The sequence below is a fragment of the Corythoichthys intestinalis genome, chromosome 3 (genome assembly GCF_030265065.1).
Source record: "Corythoichthys intestinalis isolate RoL2023-P3 chromosome 3, ASM3026506v1, whole genome shotgun sequence".
Taxonomy (NCBI): domain Eukaryota; kingdom Metazoa; phylum Chordata; class Actinopteri; order Syngnathiformes; family Syngnathidae; genus Corythoichthys; species Corythoichthys intestinalis.
This window is the reverse complement of record NC_080397.1, coordinates 48,733,681-48,747,197: the sequence shown is the minus strand read 5'-3', so window position 1 is coordinate 48,747,197 and position 13,517 is coordinate 48,733,681. Positions and strand designations below refer to the sequence as shown.

Genomic DNA, 13,517 nt, shown 5'->3' with positions numbered 1-13,517 from the left:
GTCGGTAATTTTGCGTGAGTACATACATGTTTGCATGTGTTGTGTGCATATAAGACTCCAGTTCCTTGAACAGATGCTTATTGGTCATCAACACGTCGTAGAGTTAAAGTTCAGACATACAAAATAAGGAAACACATCTATATTAATATTGTAAAACATTGGCATTGCCCCATTGATGCCAATGGGAAAAAGACGATGTACTAACTACTTACGACCCTACAATATAACATTGGCAGTCTTCTCCAAAACGCAAACTTGCGGTCAAAAGGTGACACTTCAAACATAAAATTTCACTGGTTTACAGCATTTTGCAAACAATGCGGAAAAAAAGAAAATCTATTACTGACACCACAAGCATGACGAAGTTTTTTTTACTGAGTGTAAAGCTTACGGTTAGTGGCTTAGCGAATGTACTTTCGATAAAAGCACGTTATGTTCAACATGTAAGTAAAGATTCCTGGAGTTAACCTGCCATACTTCACATTCTACACTAATAATAGCTTTAAAATGGCACCTATTGTGAAAAATCTGATTGATAATGAATCATTTGATCATCGACACATCTTTTTGACATCCGACGTAAAATTTGAAACGCCATTTGTTTCTACATCCGACGAAATGCTCGAAATACGACGAATCATGACAGCGTCGCAATTTCATTGTTTTCCCGCAAGACTGACACACGGTAGTCTTTTCTTGTGAGATAAATCAACATGGGTTCCAAGAATGTTAAAGCAGGTGATGAAAAAAGAAAAAAAGGTGAGGCTTACCATTGAAATGAAGATGGAATGATGGAAAAATATGAGCGTGGGGTGCACGTCCATGAACTGCTTGACAATACTCCGACGATCTCTGTTCGCCAGTCTTTATACGTTAAGGTGACAATTATTATTCTGGTACCATCGCCGAAGACATCACCAGCTTCGTCAGGTTTTTAATCATTTAATTCAGAACTTGTGCAACAAAACACGCGTCGCCAACTGATAGCAACAACAGGACGTGAAAAGAGAAAGTCAACTGCACTCTCTCACTCTGCCATCAGCCCTGCGGTGCGTTCAGGTACACTACGCAAAATACGTAATGTATTTGTTTTGCTCTTGTAATTGCTTTTTGCAATAGTAACAGTAGTGTTAATTAAGGATTTTGTAAAAAAGCACTGAGCTGTCGTGACTAGAAGAATGGATACCACTGCAGATACTCCGGTTAGAACAATAATGATGCCCGTCCCAAATTAATCGGACCAAAACTTTCTCTTCATCAACGCAATGCCTTTTTATCGTATTGGCCCGAATATAAGAGAGCCCTGATTATAAGACGACACCCTCTTTTTCAAGACTCAAGTTTGAACAAAGACTTTTTGAACACCAAATTAATTTTTATCAAGAAAATAATTACAGAACATCTGAAACAAATGATTATAACAATATACAGTATTTGAGAGAACAAGCATGTTATTTTGCCTCATTCAAATCTTAATATCTGAACATTTAAATATGTAAACTAAAGTGCAATGACATTCGCAAATGATTGGCTTCTGGTTTTTGAAATGTAAATAAACCAATCTATTGTGATAAAACAACAAAATTGCAATAACTGCATTACCCATCAAAGTGAAGTCTAACTAACTAGTCTTGAAACAATTCTGAATAAGGAAAAACATTGCAATAAAATAATGCAAACTGGTTAAACTTGAGAGTAGCTGAGATCTGTCATGACAGAACATCGCTTCAATGATATCTGGCACCATCTAGCGTCGTGAATGGGTATAACGTCTAGACCGCAAATATAAGGTGACCCCAACTTTTTCAGTCTTATTTCAATGCAAAAAACACCGTCTTATATTCGGGCCAATATGGTAATTCGTTCCAGGGCCTTGTTTGTAAGTAGAAATGGTCGTATATCGAGCAGGATTTTCCCATAAGAATACAATATAACTCTATTGATTCGTTCCACAGCCCGAAAACCTACACTAAATCCTTCTCATTCACTCCCAGCCATTTTCACCGGAGCAATGCCCTTCGCTCCCGGCCGTTTTACTGGATTTTGACTGATTTTGCAAGGCCCACAGAAAATTCAGTTCTATTGCTACATAAAAATGGAACCCACCAAAAGAAAGATTAGACTCTCTTCTTTCAGCAGGAAAAAAAAACAGTTCATATCTTTTTCCATTCTTTGGAAATCAGCATTAGAAAATCGCTTAGTTTGAGCAGTTTTCCAATTTCTGATGAAAAAACAGAGAAATTGAGCTTTTTGTAAAAGCATACATTTGAAACATAACTTTGACTTTAACACAGCTATTTTTGGCTTTTGTGACATCCCAAACATCTGAATAATGTTTTCGTTCTACAAAATAACATAAACAACAAGACAAATAGAGGTTTTGATCGCAAAGTAACAATTTTTTTACACATAACTAAACTATTGAACTGAACTATTTGCGCACATAACAACGGGGAAGGCTCTCGGCTGCTCCCGGTTGAATGAGGTGGCTCCCAGTAATCTGATGAGTCCGGATCAAGATCGGTCTCACTTTTTTTCATCATCAAAAAGAAAAAACGCATTAAACACCGTCTTATATTCGGGCCAATACGGTATTTTCTTTCTATGAGAACGTCGGTCTTAACTTTCTTTAGGTGGCCAAAATATGCCTGATCATAAAAACAACAAATTGCAACTCGCCACCAGGGGGATCCAATACACATGCAAACAACCTGACATTTTAACAGATTTAGTGTCGGTTTTTGGGCTGTGGAACGGATTAATGGAATTATAATGTATTCCTATGCGAAAATCCTGCTCGACATATGACAATTTCGACTTACAAACAAGGTCTTGGAATGGATTAACTTGGTATGTAGAGGTACCACTGTATTGTCGGTAAATTAGTGGTTGAATTGGTTTTTAAAAATTGACAATAATATCGCATATTAGCAATAATTTATGAGACAATATATCGCCTTCTAAAATTTGTAATCGTGACAGGCCTATTCTCAACAGTAAAAAACTTCCTCAGTCATCTTCAAGCCTACTAGCGGTCACCTCCAAGTATCATGACTAAAACACTTGATTGCACAACTTCAGAAGTTTAAGATACCGATGTGAAACAGAAGAATTTTGCCCCATTATCTGCAGGTGGTTCTTATCAGGAGGTACCAAGTCATCTCCAAACATGCACACACAACTGCAGTGACACACACACGCACGCAAGTTCCTTTTTGTACGTGTGTGTTGATTTGAGGTTATCTCTACCGTGGCTTGCTGCCAGACGACTTATCTGACTGTGATCCACAGCACTACTTGTGGCGATTCTTAATTATAGGCTGAGACACTCAAACAGACAAGCATGCACACAGTGACTGTGTGTTCTCCCGTGTGCTATTCAGACTAATGAGCCACTTTGCACCTCCCAAGGGAAGGAGCCACACTCCTTGGCCCTCATGGCTCCTTGACGGAGGCCACCAGGACTATCTACCCTCTGCCAGCTGCCACTTATCTTACAATGTTTCACTCAAGTAAGCAAGAGTATTTTTTTTTTTGTTAAGGGTCGGCTGAAACTAGAGACGTAACATAGCATACAGAATCAAAAATGGAGGATGTCAATCATGATTTTGTTCTTGGCCGGTGACATTTTTTTTTTTTGGTGGGACAGGAGTAGGTGTCAGCTTGTTAGTCTTTTGCGCAGGATATTTACACTCTAACATGAAAGCAATGTTTCTGTCAGGACCAACCGACAGAGTGTAGTTGTGGCACCGCTCGAATAAAGACAGATGTTTTTTTCTTCCCTTAATATGTACAGTGGTATGAAAAAGTATCCGAACCTTTCGGAATTTCTCACATTTCTGCATGAAATCACCATCAAATGTAATCTGATCTTTGTCAAAATCACAAAGATGAAAAAAACAGTGTCTGCCTTAACTAAAACCACCCAAATATTGATAGGTTTTCATTAGAGATGTCCCAATCGATTGCGATCACGTCATTTTCAAAGTATCGGAATCGGCAAAAAAATATCGGCCATGCTTTTTTAAAATATATATATATACTTTTTAATCAAATCGTTTTCTAATTGTATTTAACTTTAGAGACATAATATGTTCCACTCATCCAGAGTCTTTAGATTAGGCTTAAGGTAGGGTTATCAAATTTATCCCGATACTGGCGGTAATTAATTTTTTAAAAAATGTATCACGTTAAAATATTTAACGCAATTAATGCATCCACTGCACGACCCACTCACGCATTGTCGCGCTCAATCTGTAATGGCGCCGTTTTATCTATATAGAGATAAAAGGCAGCGTAAAATGAGTAGAGAGAATTTTGGCAGCCTTTGGAGCCTTTTTTTAATTGGCTAAAGCCTTACAATCCCTCTCCCTACGATTAGAAATATCATGGGAAGCAATGTGGGGAAGCAAGATAGCACTTGATCTTTTTCTTAACACCTTATGTTATTTCCCAACGCAGAGAAGATATATCAATTGGTAGCACTACGCACAGTCATGGTTCCACTTCCCATCATGCATTTGGGCATGGCTACAGTATCACTTACTGAAAGCTCAACAAATACACTAGATGGCAATATTTAGTCACAATATACAAAGTCACAAGTCTTTCTATCTGTGGATCCCTCTCACAGAAAGAATGTTAATAATGTAAATGCCATCTTGAGGATTTATTGTCATAATAAACAAATACAGTACTTATGTACTGTATGTTGAATGTATATATTCGTCCGAGTTTCATTCATTTTTTTCTTAATGCATTGCCAAAATGTATATGATCGGGAAAAATTATCGGGAATGATTGGAATTGAATCGGGAGCAAAAAAATGCAATCGGATCGGAAAATATCTGGATCGGCAGATACTCAAACTAAAACAATCGGATCGGGAGCAAAAAAACATGATCGGAACAACCCTAGTTTTCATATCCTCATAAGGATAGCATGCAGACAATGTCAGAAGGGAGGAAAAATAAGCAAGTGAATCCTCTGCCTAAGGATACCTAAAGAGCATTTGAAACTAATTTTTACCAAACAATTTAAGTCAGGTGTGTGCCCAATCACTGATGAGTGGTTTAAAGCTGCCTTGCACACAATAAAACACACACCTGGTAATAATTGTCTTGTTGAGAAGCATTGTCTGAAGACCTGCGATCAAGGATTGTTGATTTGTATGAAGCTGGGAAAGGATACAAAACCATCTCTAAAAGTCTGGATGTTCATCAATCGACAGTCAGAGAAGTTGTCTACAAATGGAGAAAGTTTGACACTGTTGTTTCTCTCCTAAGAAGTGGCCGTCCACCAAAGATGACACCAAGAGTTCGGCGCAGAATACTCAGAGAGGTAAAAAAAGAACCCTAGAGTGTCTGCTAAAGACTTACGGCACTCACTGGCACAGTCCAATATCTCTGTGCACACACCAACTATATGTAAAACTATGGCCAAGAATGGTTTATGGAATGACTCCAAAGAGGGAGCAACTGCTGACTAAAAAAAACATTGTTGCTCATTTAATGTTCACAAAAAGGCACTTGGGCACTCTACAGAACTTTTGGCAAAATATTTTGTGGACTGATGAAACCAAAGTTCAATTGTTTGGGAGTAACACACAACATCATGTGTGGAGGAAAAATGAAACAGCTCACCAACATCAACACCTCATCCCCACCGAGAAGCGTGGAGGGAGCATCATCATTTGGGGCTGTTTTGCTGCCTCAGCGCCTTGACAACTTGCAATCATTAATGGAAGAATGAATTCAAAAGTTTATCAGGATGGTTTACTGAAAAACTGAGGCCATCTGTCAGACAGTTGAAGCTAAAAAGAGGATGGATGCTGCAACAAGCCAATGATCCAAAACACAGAAGTAAACCAACTTCAGAATGGTTTCAGAAAAACAAAATACATGTTCTAGAGAGGCCAAGGCAAAGTCCCGACTTGAACCCCATTGAGATGCTGTGGCATGACCTAAAGACAGCAATTTATGCTAGATATCCCAGGAATCTGACTGAACTACAGCAGTTTTGTCGAGAAGAATGGGCCAAGATTAGTCATGATCGATGTGCCAAACTGATTTGCAGCTACAGAAAGCGTCTGGTTGAAGTTGTTGCTGCCAAAGGGGGGTCACAAAATATTAAATGTGATGGTTCACTTACTTATTTTCCCCCTTCTGTCATTGCTTGCATACTATCATCATTAAAATATGAAAACCTATAAATGTTTGGGTGGTTTTAGTTAAAGCAGACACTGTTTTTTCATCAGATCACATTTGATGGGTATTTTATGCAGAAATGTGACAAATTCCGAAAGGATCAGATACTTTTTCATACAACTGTTTGTCTGATTTAAAAACAGAGGCCATCTGTCAGACAGTTGAAGCTAAAAAGGATGGACGCTGCAACAAGACAATGATCCAAAACGCAGAAGTAAATTAACTTCAGAATGGTTTCAGAAGAACAAAATCCACTTTCTGGAGTGGCCAAGTCAAAGTACAGACTTGAACCCCATTGAGATGCTGTGGCATGACCTCAAGAAAGCGATTCGTGACAGACATTCCAGAAAACTGACTGAACTACAGCAGTTTTGTAGAGAGAAGAATGGGCCAAGATTAGTCCTAAGCAATGTGCCAGACTGATCTGCAGCCACAGGAAGCATCTGGTTGCTGCCAAAGGGACGGCCACAAAATACTAAATGCGATGGTTCACTTACTTATTTTTCCCCCTTCTGTCATTGTTTGCATACTATCCTCATACAAATACGAAAACCTAAAAATGTTTGGGTAGTTTTAGTTAAAGCAGGTACTGTTTTTTCATCTGTGTGATTTTGACAAAGATCACATAACATTTGATGGCGATTTTATGCAGAAATGTGAGAAATTTCAAAAAGTTCAGATACTTTTTCATACCACTGTATGTGGCCTCCGATATTTAAAAATAAATAAAAAAAAAACATGCATTTGTGAACCATATTTAGTGTAAATAGAGTTTTGGAAACGAGAGAGGCTGAGGATAGATAATGCATGCTAAGGGTTAAGAAACTCTGGTGACACATGCGGTAAAAAGAAGAAACGATGCGAAAAAAGTTGCTTTAGGGAAATGGAATTAGATGAGAAAGATGAGCTGTCAAAAAAGTGAATAAGCCAAAAGATAGTGATCGGGGCCACAGAAAGCGTGACACTTGGAAGAGCTGAGAAGAAATGGAGAATCTGTGTTGTGTACTTATTGAGATTCAGCATTGATAAGTACAATCTTTCCACAGGCTTTTTGTTTTTGTTTTTTCCTTTCCTCCCCTTCTTTTTTTTGGTTCTTTATCTGTGACTCTTCTTTTTTCATCCATCTTTGTCCTCCTCCAGCCCTATCCATCTGCACTATCACAACAAAATGGCACTCAGGAAAAAGCTTAACTCTTTCAACAATTTGCAATAAAAAGGTGTCTTTCTGGAAAGTTGAAGGACCTGATGCTGATGCAAGCAGTTTGAACCTCAATTTAGCAGGGTAGATGTAAAATGCTGACAAGGAAAACATAAAAAAAAGTCCCAAGTACATTTAATTTAAGACAAATTCATACAAAGTTGATACATGTTCCTTAATTGTGCTCGCTTTTCCACAAGAATATTTAGCACGAACATATATTAGCCTGGTGAGTGCGTTTCTGGTTTTAACCTTAGTAACCTTGAATACCACATCATACTCAGTCACCATCCTCTAACAGTCACGGTCGCTGCAAGGTCTTAAAATGTCAAAAAAGTATGAAATGTACTAATCTTGAAGTGTCCTATTCAGTAAAGACATTGAGTTCCGTTTGGTCGGTCTTAAATTCCTTAAATTTTAAATTGCCTTGCATTGCAAGAATTTTTTTTTTTTTTTCTGTTCACAGAGGTCTTTAAATGGACATACAGTGTTGAATTTAATCTTGATGAAACCTGTAAAAACCTTGTTGGTCCCTTGGGCAAATGAAATATTTCCAGTTAGATATTAGATCGTTAGCAAGGTGAAAATAATGTTGCAAGATTTTCCTATAAGAATACATTATAATTCGATTAATTCATTCAACAGTCCAAAAACCTACGCTAATTCCTAAATAAATACTGCAGATACAATTACTAATAGCAATTACACATGGCAAAACAAATAAATTATAACTACACAAATCGGAATAATATAATACAGTTAATAATAATAACAAATTAATGTAACAGTTGTGTTGTTTTGCATGCTTTTCCTGAACGCACCATGTGACAGGCGAGCGAGAAAGGTGTGGTAGAGTGCACACCACGCTCATATTTATCTATCATGTTCTTCTTAATTTCAATAGTAAGCGTCAGTTTAGTTCACCACCTGCACTAACCTTCTTGGGACCCATGTTGATATCTCTCACGAGAGAATCCGGCGTGCAATCCTCTTGCGGGAAAACAATGAAATTGCGACGCTATCATAAATTGTTGTATTTCGAGCATGTCGTCATATGTTGAGTAAGCCTGTCGCGATATGCAATAAGTCAAATTATCGCACGGTATATAAAAATGAGGGTGGTAGTTTTCCCGGCTGCGATTAATCGCTGCGTGCATGCGTGCATACATTTGTGCGTGTGTGTGCTGCATGCACTCGGCACAGGAGCTTGTTGATTGCATAGGAGACTCCAGTAGCTTTCACAGACATTAATTAGCTGTCAACATGCCGTAGAATTAAAGTCCAGACATACAAAATAAAGAAATACTTCTGTATTAAACATTGTAACACGTTAGCATTGCTAGATTGAGGCTAATGGAAAAAAGACAATGTACTAATCACTTTAACCTGCTATAAAACATTGGCAGTCTTCTCCACAACGCAAAATTGTGGTTAAACTTAAAAGGCAACACTTCAAACATAAACTCGCTGGATTAAAGAATTTGCAAGCGATGCAAACAAAAGAAAAAAAAATCTATTACTGGCACTACATGCTTAACGAATGCGAAGTGTACTTTGTTGTTTTTTTTTTTTTACTGAGTGCAAAGCTTACGGTTAGTGGCTTAGAAAATGTACTTCCGGGGAACATTCCAAAATAAAAGCACGCCATGTTCAGATTTCTGGAGGCATGACACCCATTATGAAATATCTGATTGGCAATAATAATATGATGTAATAAATGATAATAATTTGGCTTCAAATTTGTTGCATGCGCACTTTGCAGGACACGATGACAGTCATTTTGGGATCAAATTAACACTTTTAATTGGCAGACAACAAAAATGACATTAGATTTCTCATCTATTTCATATTCTGCAGTTAACTAGCTTTAAAATGACCAATTATGCATTGTGTGTTTTTTTTTAATATTAATAAATTTTAATATATTTTGTGTTTATTCGTGGTTGAATAGGTAAGAAAAAAAACTGACAATAATATAGCATATTGGCAATAATATATGAGACAATATATCGCCTACTAAAATTTGTTATCGTGACAGGCCTAATGTCAAATGGCGAGTCAAAATTTCCTTCGGATGTCGATGCTATCATATGTGGAGGTACCACTGTACATAGATAATGTAAACACTGTGTACATTACACTTTATAATTGTCCTAGCAATTATTATTGTTGTTATTGAGTGGCTTTTGGGAAACTTTTGTAATTGATATATTAACCCATATTATTTTGAAAGCTGTGGTTTATGCAAAAATACTGGTCCTTCGTAAAAAATATGCATATTGTGATAAATTTCATTATTTTTTGTAATGTACTCATAAACATTAGACTTTCATGTATTTTAGATTTATTACACACAACTGAAGTAGTTCATACCTTTTATTGTTTTAATACTAATGATTTTGGCAAAAAAGTCAAGAAAAAACAAAAATCCTGACCTAAAAAAAATTGCATATCATGAAAAGGTACTCTAAAGAAGCTACTAACCTAATCATCTGAATCAACAAATTAACTCAAAACCCCTGCGAAAGATTGCTGAGGCTTTTAAAAACTCCCAGCCTGGTTCATTACTCACAACCGCAATCATGGTCAAGACTGCCGACCTGACTGCTGCCCAGAAGGCCATCATTGATACAGAAAGAAATTTCTGAGCGAATAGGCTGTTCCCAGAGTGCTGTGTCAAGGCACCTCAGTGGGAAGTCTGTAGAAAGGAAAAAGTGTTGCAGGAAACGCTACACAACCAGAAGAGGTGAACGCACCCTGAGAAAGATTGTGGAGAAGGGCCGATTCCAGACCTTGGGGGACCTGCAGAAACAGTGGACTGAGTCTGGAGTAGAACCATCCAGAGCCACCGTGCACAAGCGTGTGCTGGAAATGGGCTACAGGTGCTGCATTCCTCAGGTCGAGCCACTTTTGAACCTGAAACAGCGGCAGAAGTGCCTGACCTGAGCTACAGAGAAGCAGCACTGGACTGTTGCTCAGTGGTCCAAAGTACTTTTTTCAGATGAAAGCAAATTTTGCATGTCATTCGGAATCAAGGTGTCAGAGTTTGGAGAAAGACTAGGGAGAAGGAAATGCCAAAATGCCTGAAGTCCAGTGTCAAGAACCCACAGTTAGTGATGGTCTGGGGTACCATGTCAGCTACTGTGTTTTATCAAGGACAGGGTTAATGCAGCTAGCTATCAGGAGATTGTGGAGGACTTCATGCTTCCATCTGCTGAAAAGCTTTATGGAGATGAAGATTTCATTTTTCAGCACGACCTGGCACCTGCTCACAGTGCCAAAACCACTGGTAAATTTGGTTTACTGACGATGGTATTACTGTGCTCAATTGGCCTGCCAAACCTCTCCTGACCTGAACCCCAAAGAGAATCTGTGGGATATTGTGAAGAGGAAGTTGAGAGACACCCGACCCAGCACTGTGGATGAGCTTAAGGCTGCTATCGAAGCATCCTGGGCCTCCATAACACCTCAGCAGTGCCACAGGCTGATTGCCTCCATGCCACGCCGCATTGAAGCAGTCATTTCTGCAAAATGATTCCCAACCAAGTATTGAGTGCATAGCTTTATAATTCATTAAAGGTTGACTTGTTTTGTATTAAAAACACTTTTTTGTATTGGTCGGATGAAATATGCATATTTTTTAAGATAGGGATTTTGGTTTTTTTCTTGACTTTTTTTTTTTTGCCAAAATCATGAATATTAAAACAATAAAAGGCTTGAACTACTTCAGTTGTGTGTAATGAATCTAAATTTATGAAAGTCTAATGTTTGTCAGTACATTACAGAAAATAATGAACTTCATCACAATATGCTAATTTTTGAGATGGACTAGAATAACACTGGGCTACATTCTTTTGGGGGGGGGGGGGGTGCCATTCAGACATCATTACCCCCGCTTTGTGTATGTGCCATTCATACAGGGCAGAGGCAAGTAACAACAACAAAAAAAGAAACAGATGAGACATTCTTAGTTTGCCCTCTGATACTAGCTCTAAAGGACACAATCACCCTGTGCCACATTCTCCTTGGTGCCATATACAGAAAAACAAGAAGATGGCGGGGCTTTTCATGATAACTTTGAAAATTGGCACTGGTGTACCGCAAGCAACACGTCACTTCCGCTCATTAATATTCATGACATTAGCTCCTGTTGCTAAGGGGGGACATGCCACCGTTTGTCCCTAATAGGAAATGAATGGAAATCGTGTACGAAGGAGATGTTTACAGAGCTAAACCTACCAATTCTCTCCGAAAATGATGTCCCTGGTGCCAAATTCACTGGCAAAGATGTGGAAGAACATAAAAATGTTCAGTTAAAGAGATGGCTTGAGTGTCGAAAGCTGAAAAAGACGAAAAAAAAACCGAGCCGGCCTTAGCTTTTTTATCGACACGAGTCCTCCCGAGTTTTTGGTTTCAGGAAATGTATGAAGAAAGCATTCTTTATATGTCGTAATGGCTAGAGTCGTTTCTACAAGTTCCAAAAAAGCAATGCGTGATCAGCATGTTCGTTTTTGAAAGATTACCGGTGAAAAGTAGCAGGATTAACATTGCTTCTATGCGAGGGCGGGTCTATAATGTCCCGCTTCTACTTTACTTCTGCTTTACGATGCGACGTCACGGTCTAAAAATAGCATGCGTGCGGTACGCCTTTGTAGGCACGACTTCACCTCTAATTTTGTCATTTGTAGAGCTCGACAACAACGTACAGTGGGGCAAATAAGTATTTAGTCAGCCACTAATTGTGCAAGTTCTCCCACTTGAAAATATTAGAGAGGCCTGTAATTGTCAACATGGGTAAATCTCAATCATGAGAGACAGAATGTTGAAAAAAAAAAACAGAAAATCAAATTGTTTGATTTTTAAAGAATTTATTTGCAAATCATGGTGGAAAATAAGTATTTGGTCAATACCAAAAGTTCATCTCAATACTTTGTTATGTACCCTTTGTCGGCAATAACGGAGGCCAAACGTTTTCTGTAACTCTTCACAACCTTTTCACACACTGTTGCTGGTATTTTGGCCCATTCCTCCATGCAGATCTCCTCTAGAGCAGTGATGTTTTGGGGCTGTCATTGGGCAACACAGACTTTCAACTCCCTCCACAGATTTTCTATGTGGTTGAGATCCGGAGACTGGCTAGGCCACTCCAGGACCTTGAAATGCTTCTTACAAAGTCACTCCTTTGTTGCCCTGGCTGTGTGTTTGGGATCATTGTCATGCTGAAAGACCCAGCTACGTCTCATCTTCAATGCCCTTACTGATGGAAGGAGATTTTCACTCAAAATCTCTCGATACATGGCCCCATTCATTCTTTCCTTTACACAGATCAGTCGTCCTGGTCCCTTTGCAGAAAAACAGCCCCAAAGCGTGATGTTTCCACCCCCATGCTTCACAGTGGGTATGGTGTTCTTCGAATGCAATTCAGTATTCTTTCTCCTCCAAACACGAGATCCTGTGTTTCTACCAAAAAGTTCTATTTTGGTTTCATCTGACCATAACACATTCTCCCAGTCCTCTTCTGGATCATCCAAATGCTCTGTAGTGAACCGCAGTCGGGCCTGGACATGTACTTTCTTCAACAGGGGGACACGTCTGGCAGTGTAGGATTTGAGTCCCTGGCGGCGCATTGTGTTACTGATAGTAGCCTTTGTTACTGTGGTCCCAGCTCTCTGTAGGTCATTCACTAGGTCTCCCCGTGTGGTTCTTTGAGGCCACGGGGGGAGATCTTGCGTGGAGCCCCAGATCGAGGGAGATTATCAGTGGTCTTGTATGTCTTCCATTTTCTAATTATTGCTCCCATAGTTGATTTCTTTACACCAAGCGTTTTACCTACTGCAGATTCAGTCTTCCCAGCCTGGTGCAGGTCTACAATTTTATTTCTCGTGTCCTTCGACAGCTCTTTGGTCTTGGCCATAGTGGACTTTGGAGTGTGACTGACTGAGGTTGTGGACAGGTGTCTTTTATACCGATAATGAGTTAAAACAGGTGCCATTAATACAGGTAACGAGTGGAGCCTCGTTAGACCTCCTTTACAGCCAGAAATCTTGCTTGTTTGTAGGTGACCAAATACTTTTTTTCCACTCTAATTTGGAAATAAATTCTTTAAAAATCAA

The 13,517-nt window shown here is 38.9% G+C and overlaps 1 protein-coding gene across 5 annotated transcripts in view; it reads left to right on the top strand.

The window, feature by feature from the left end:
- ccser1 (coiled-coil serine-rich protein 1) overlaps positions 1 to 13,517 on the top strand; it is a 378,554-nt gene that overhangs the window by 257,127 nt on the left and 107,910 nt on the right. The gene's annotated exons all lie outside the window — the stretch shown is intronic.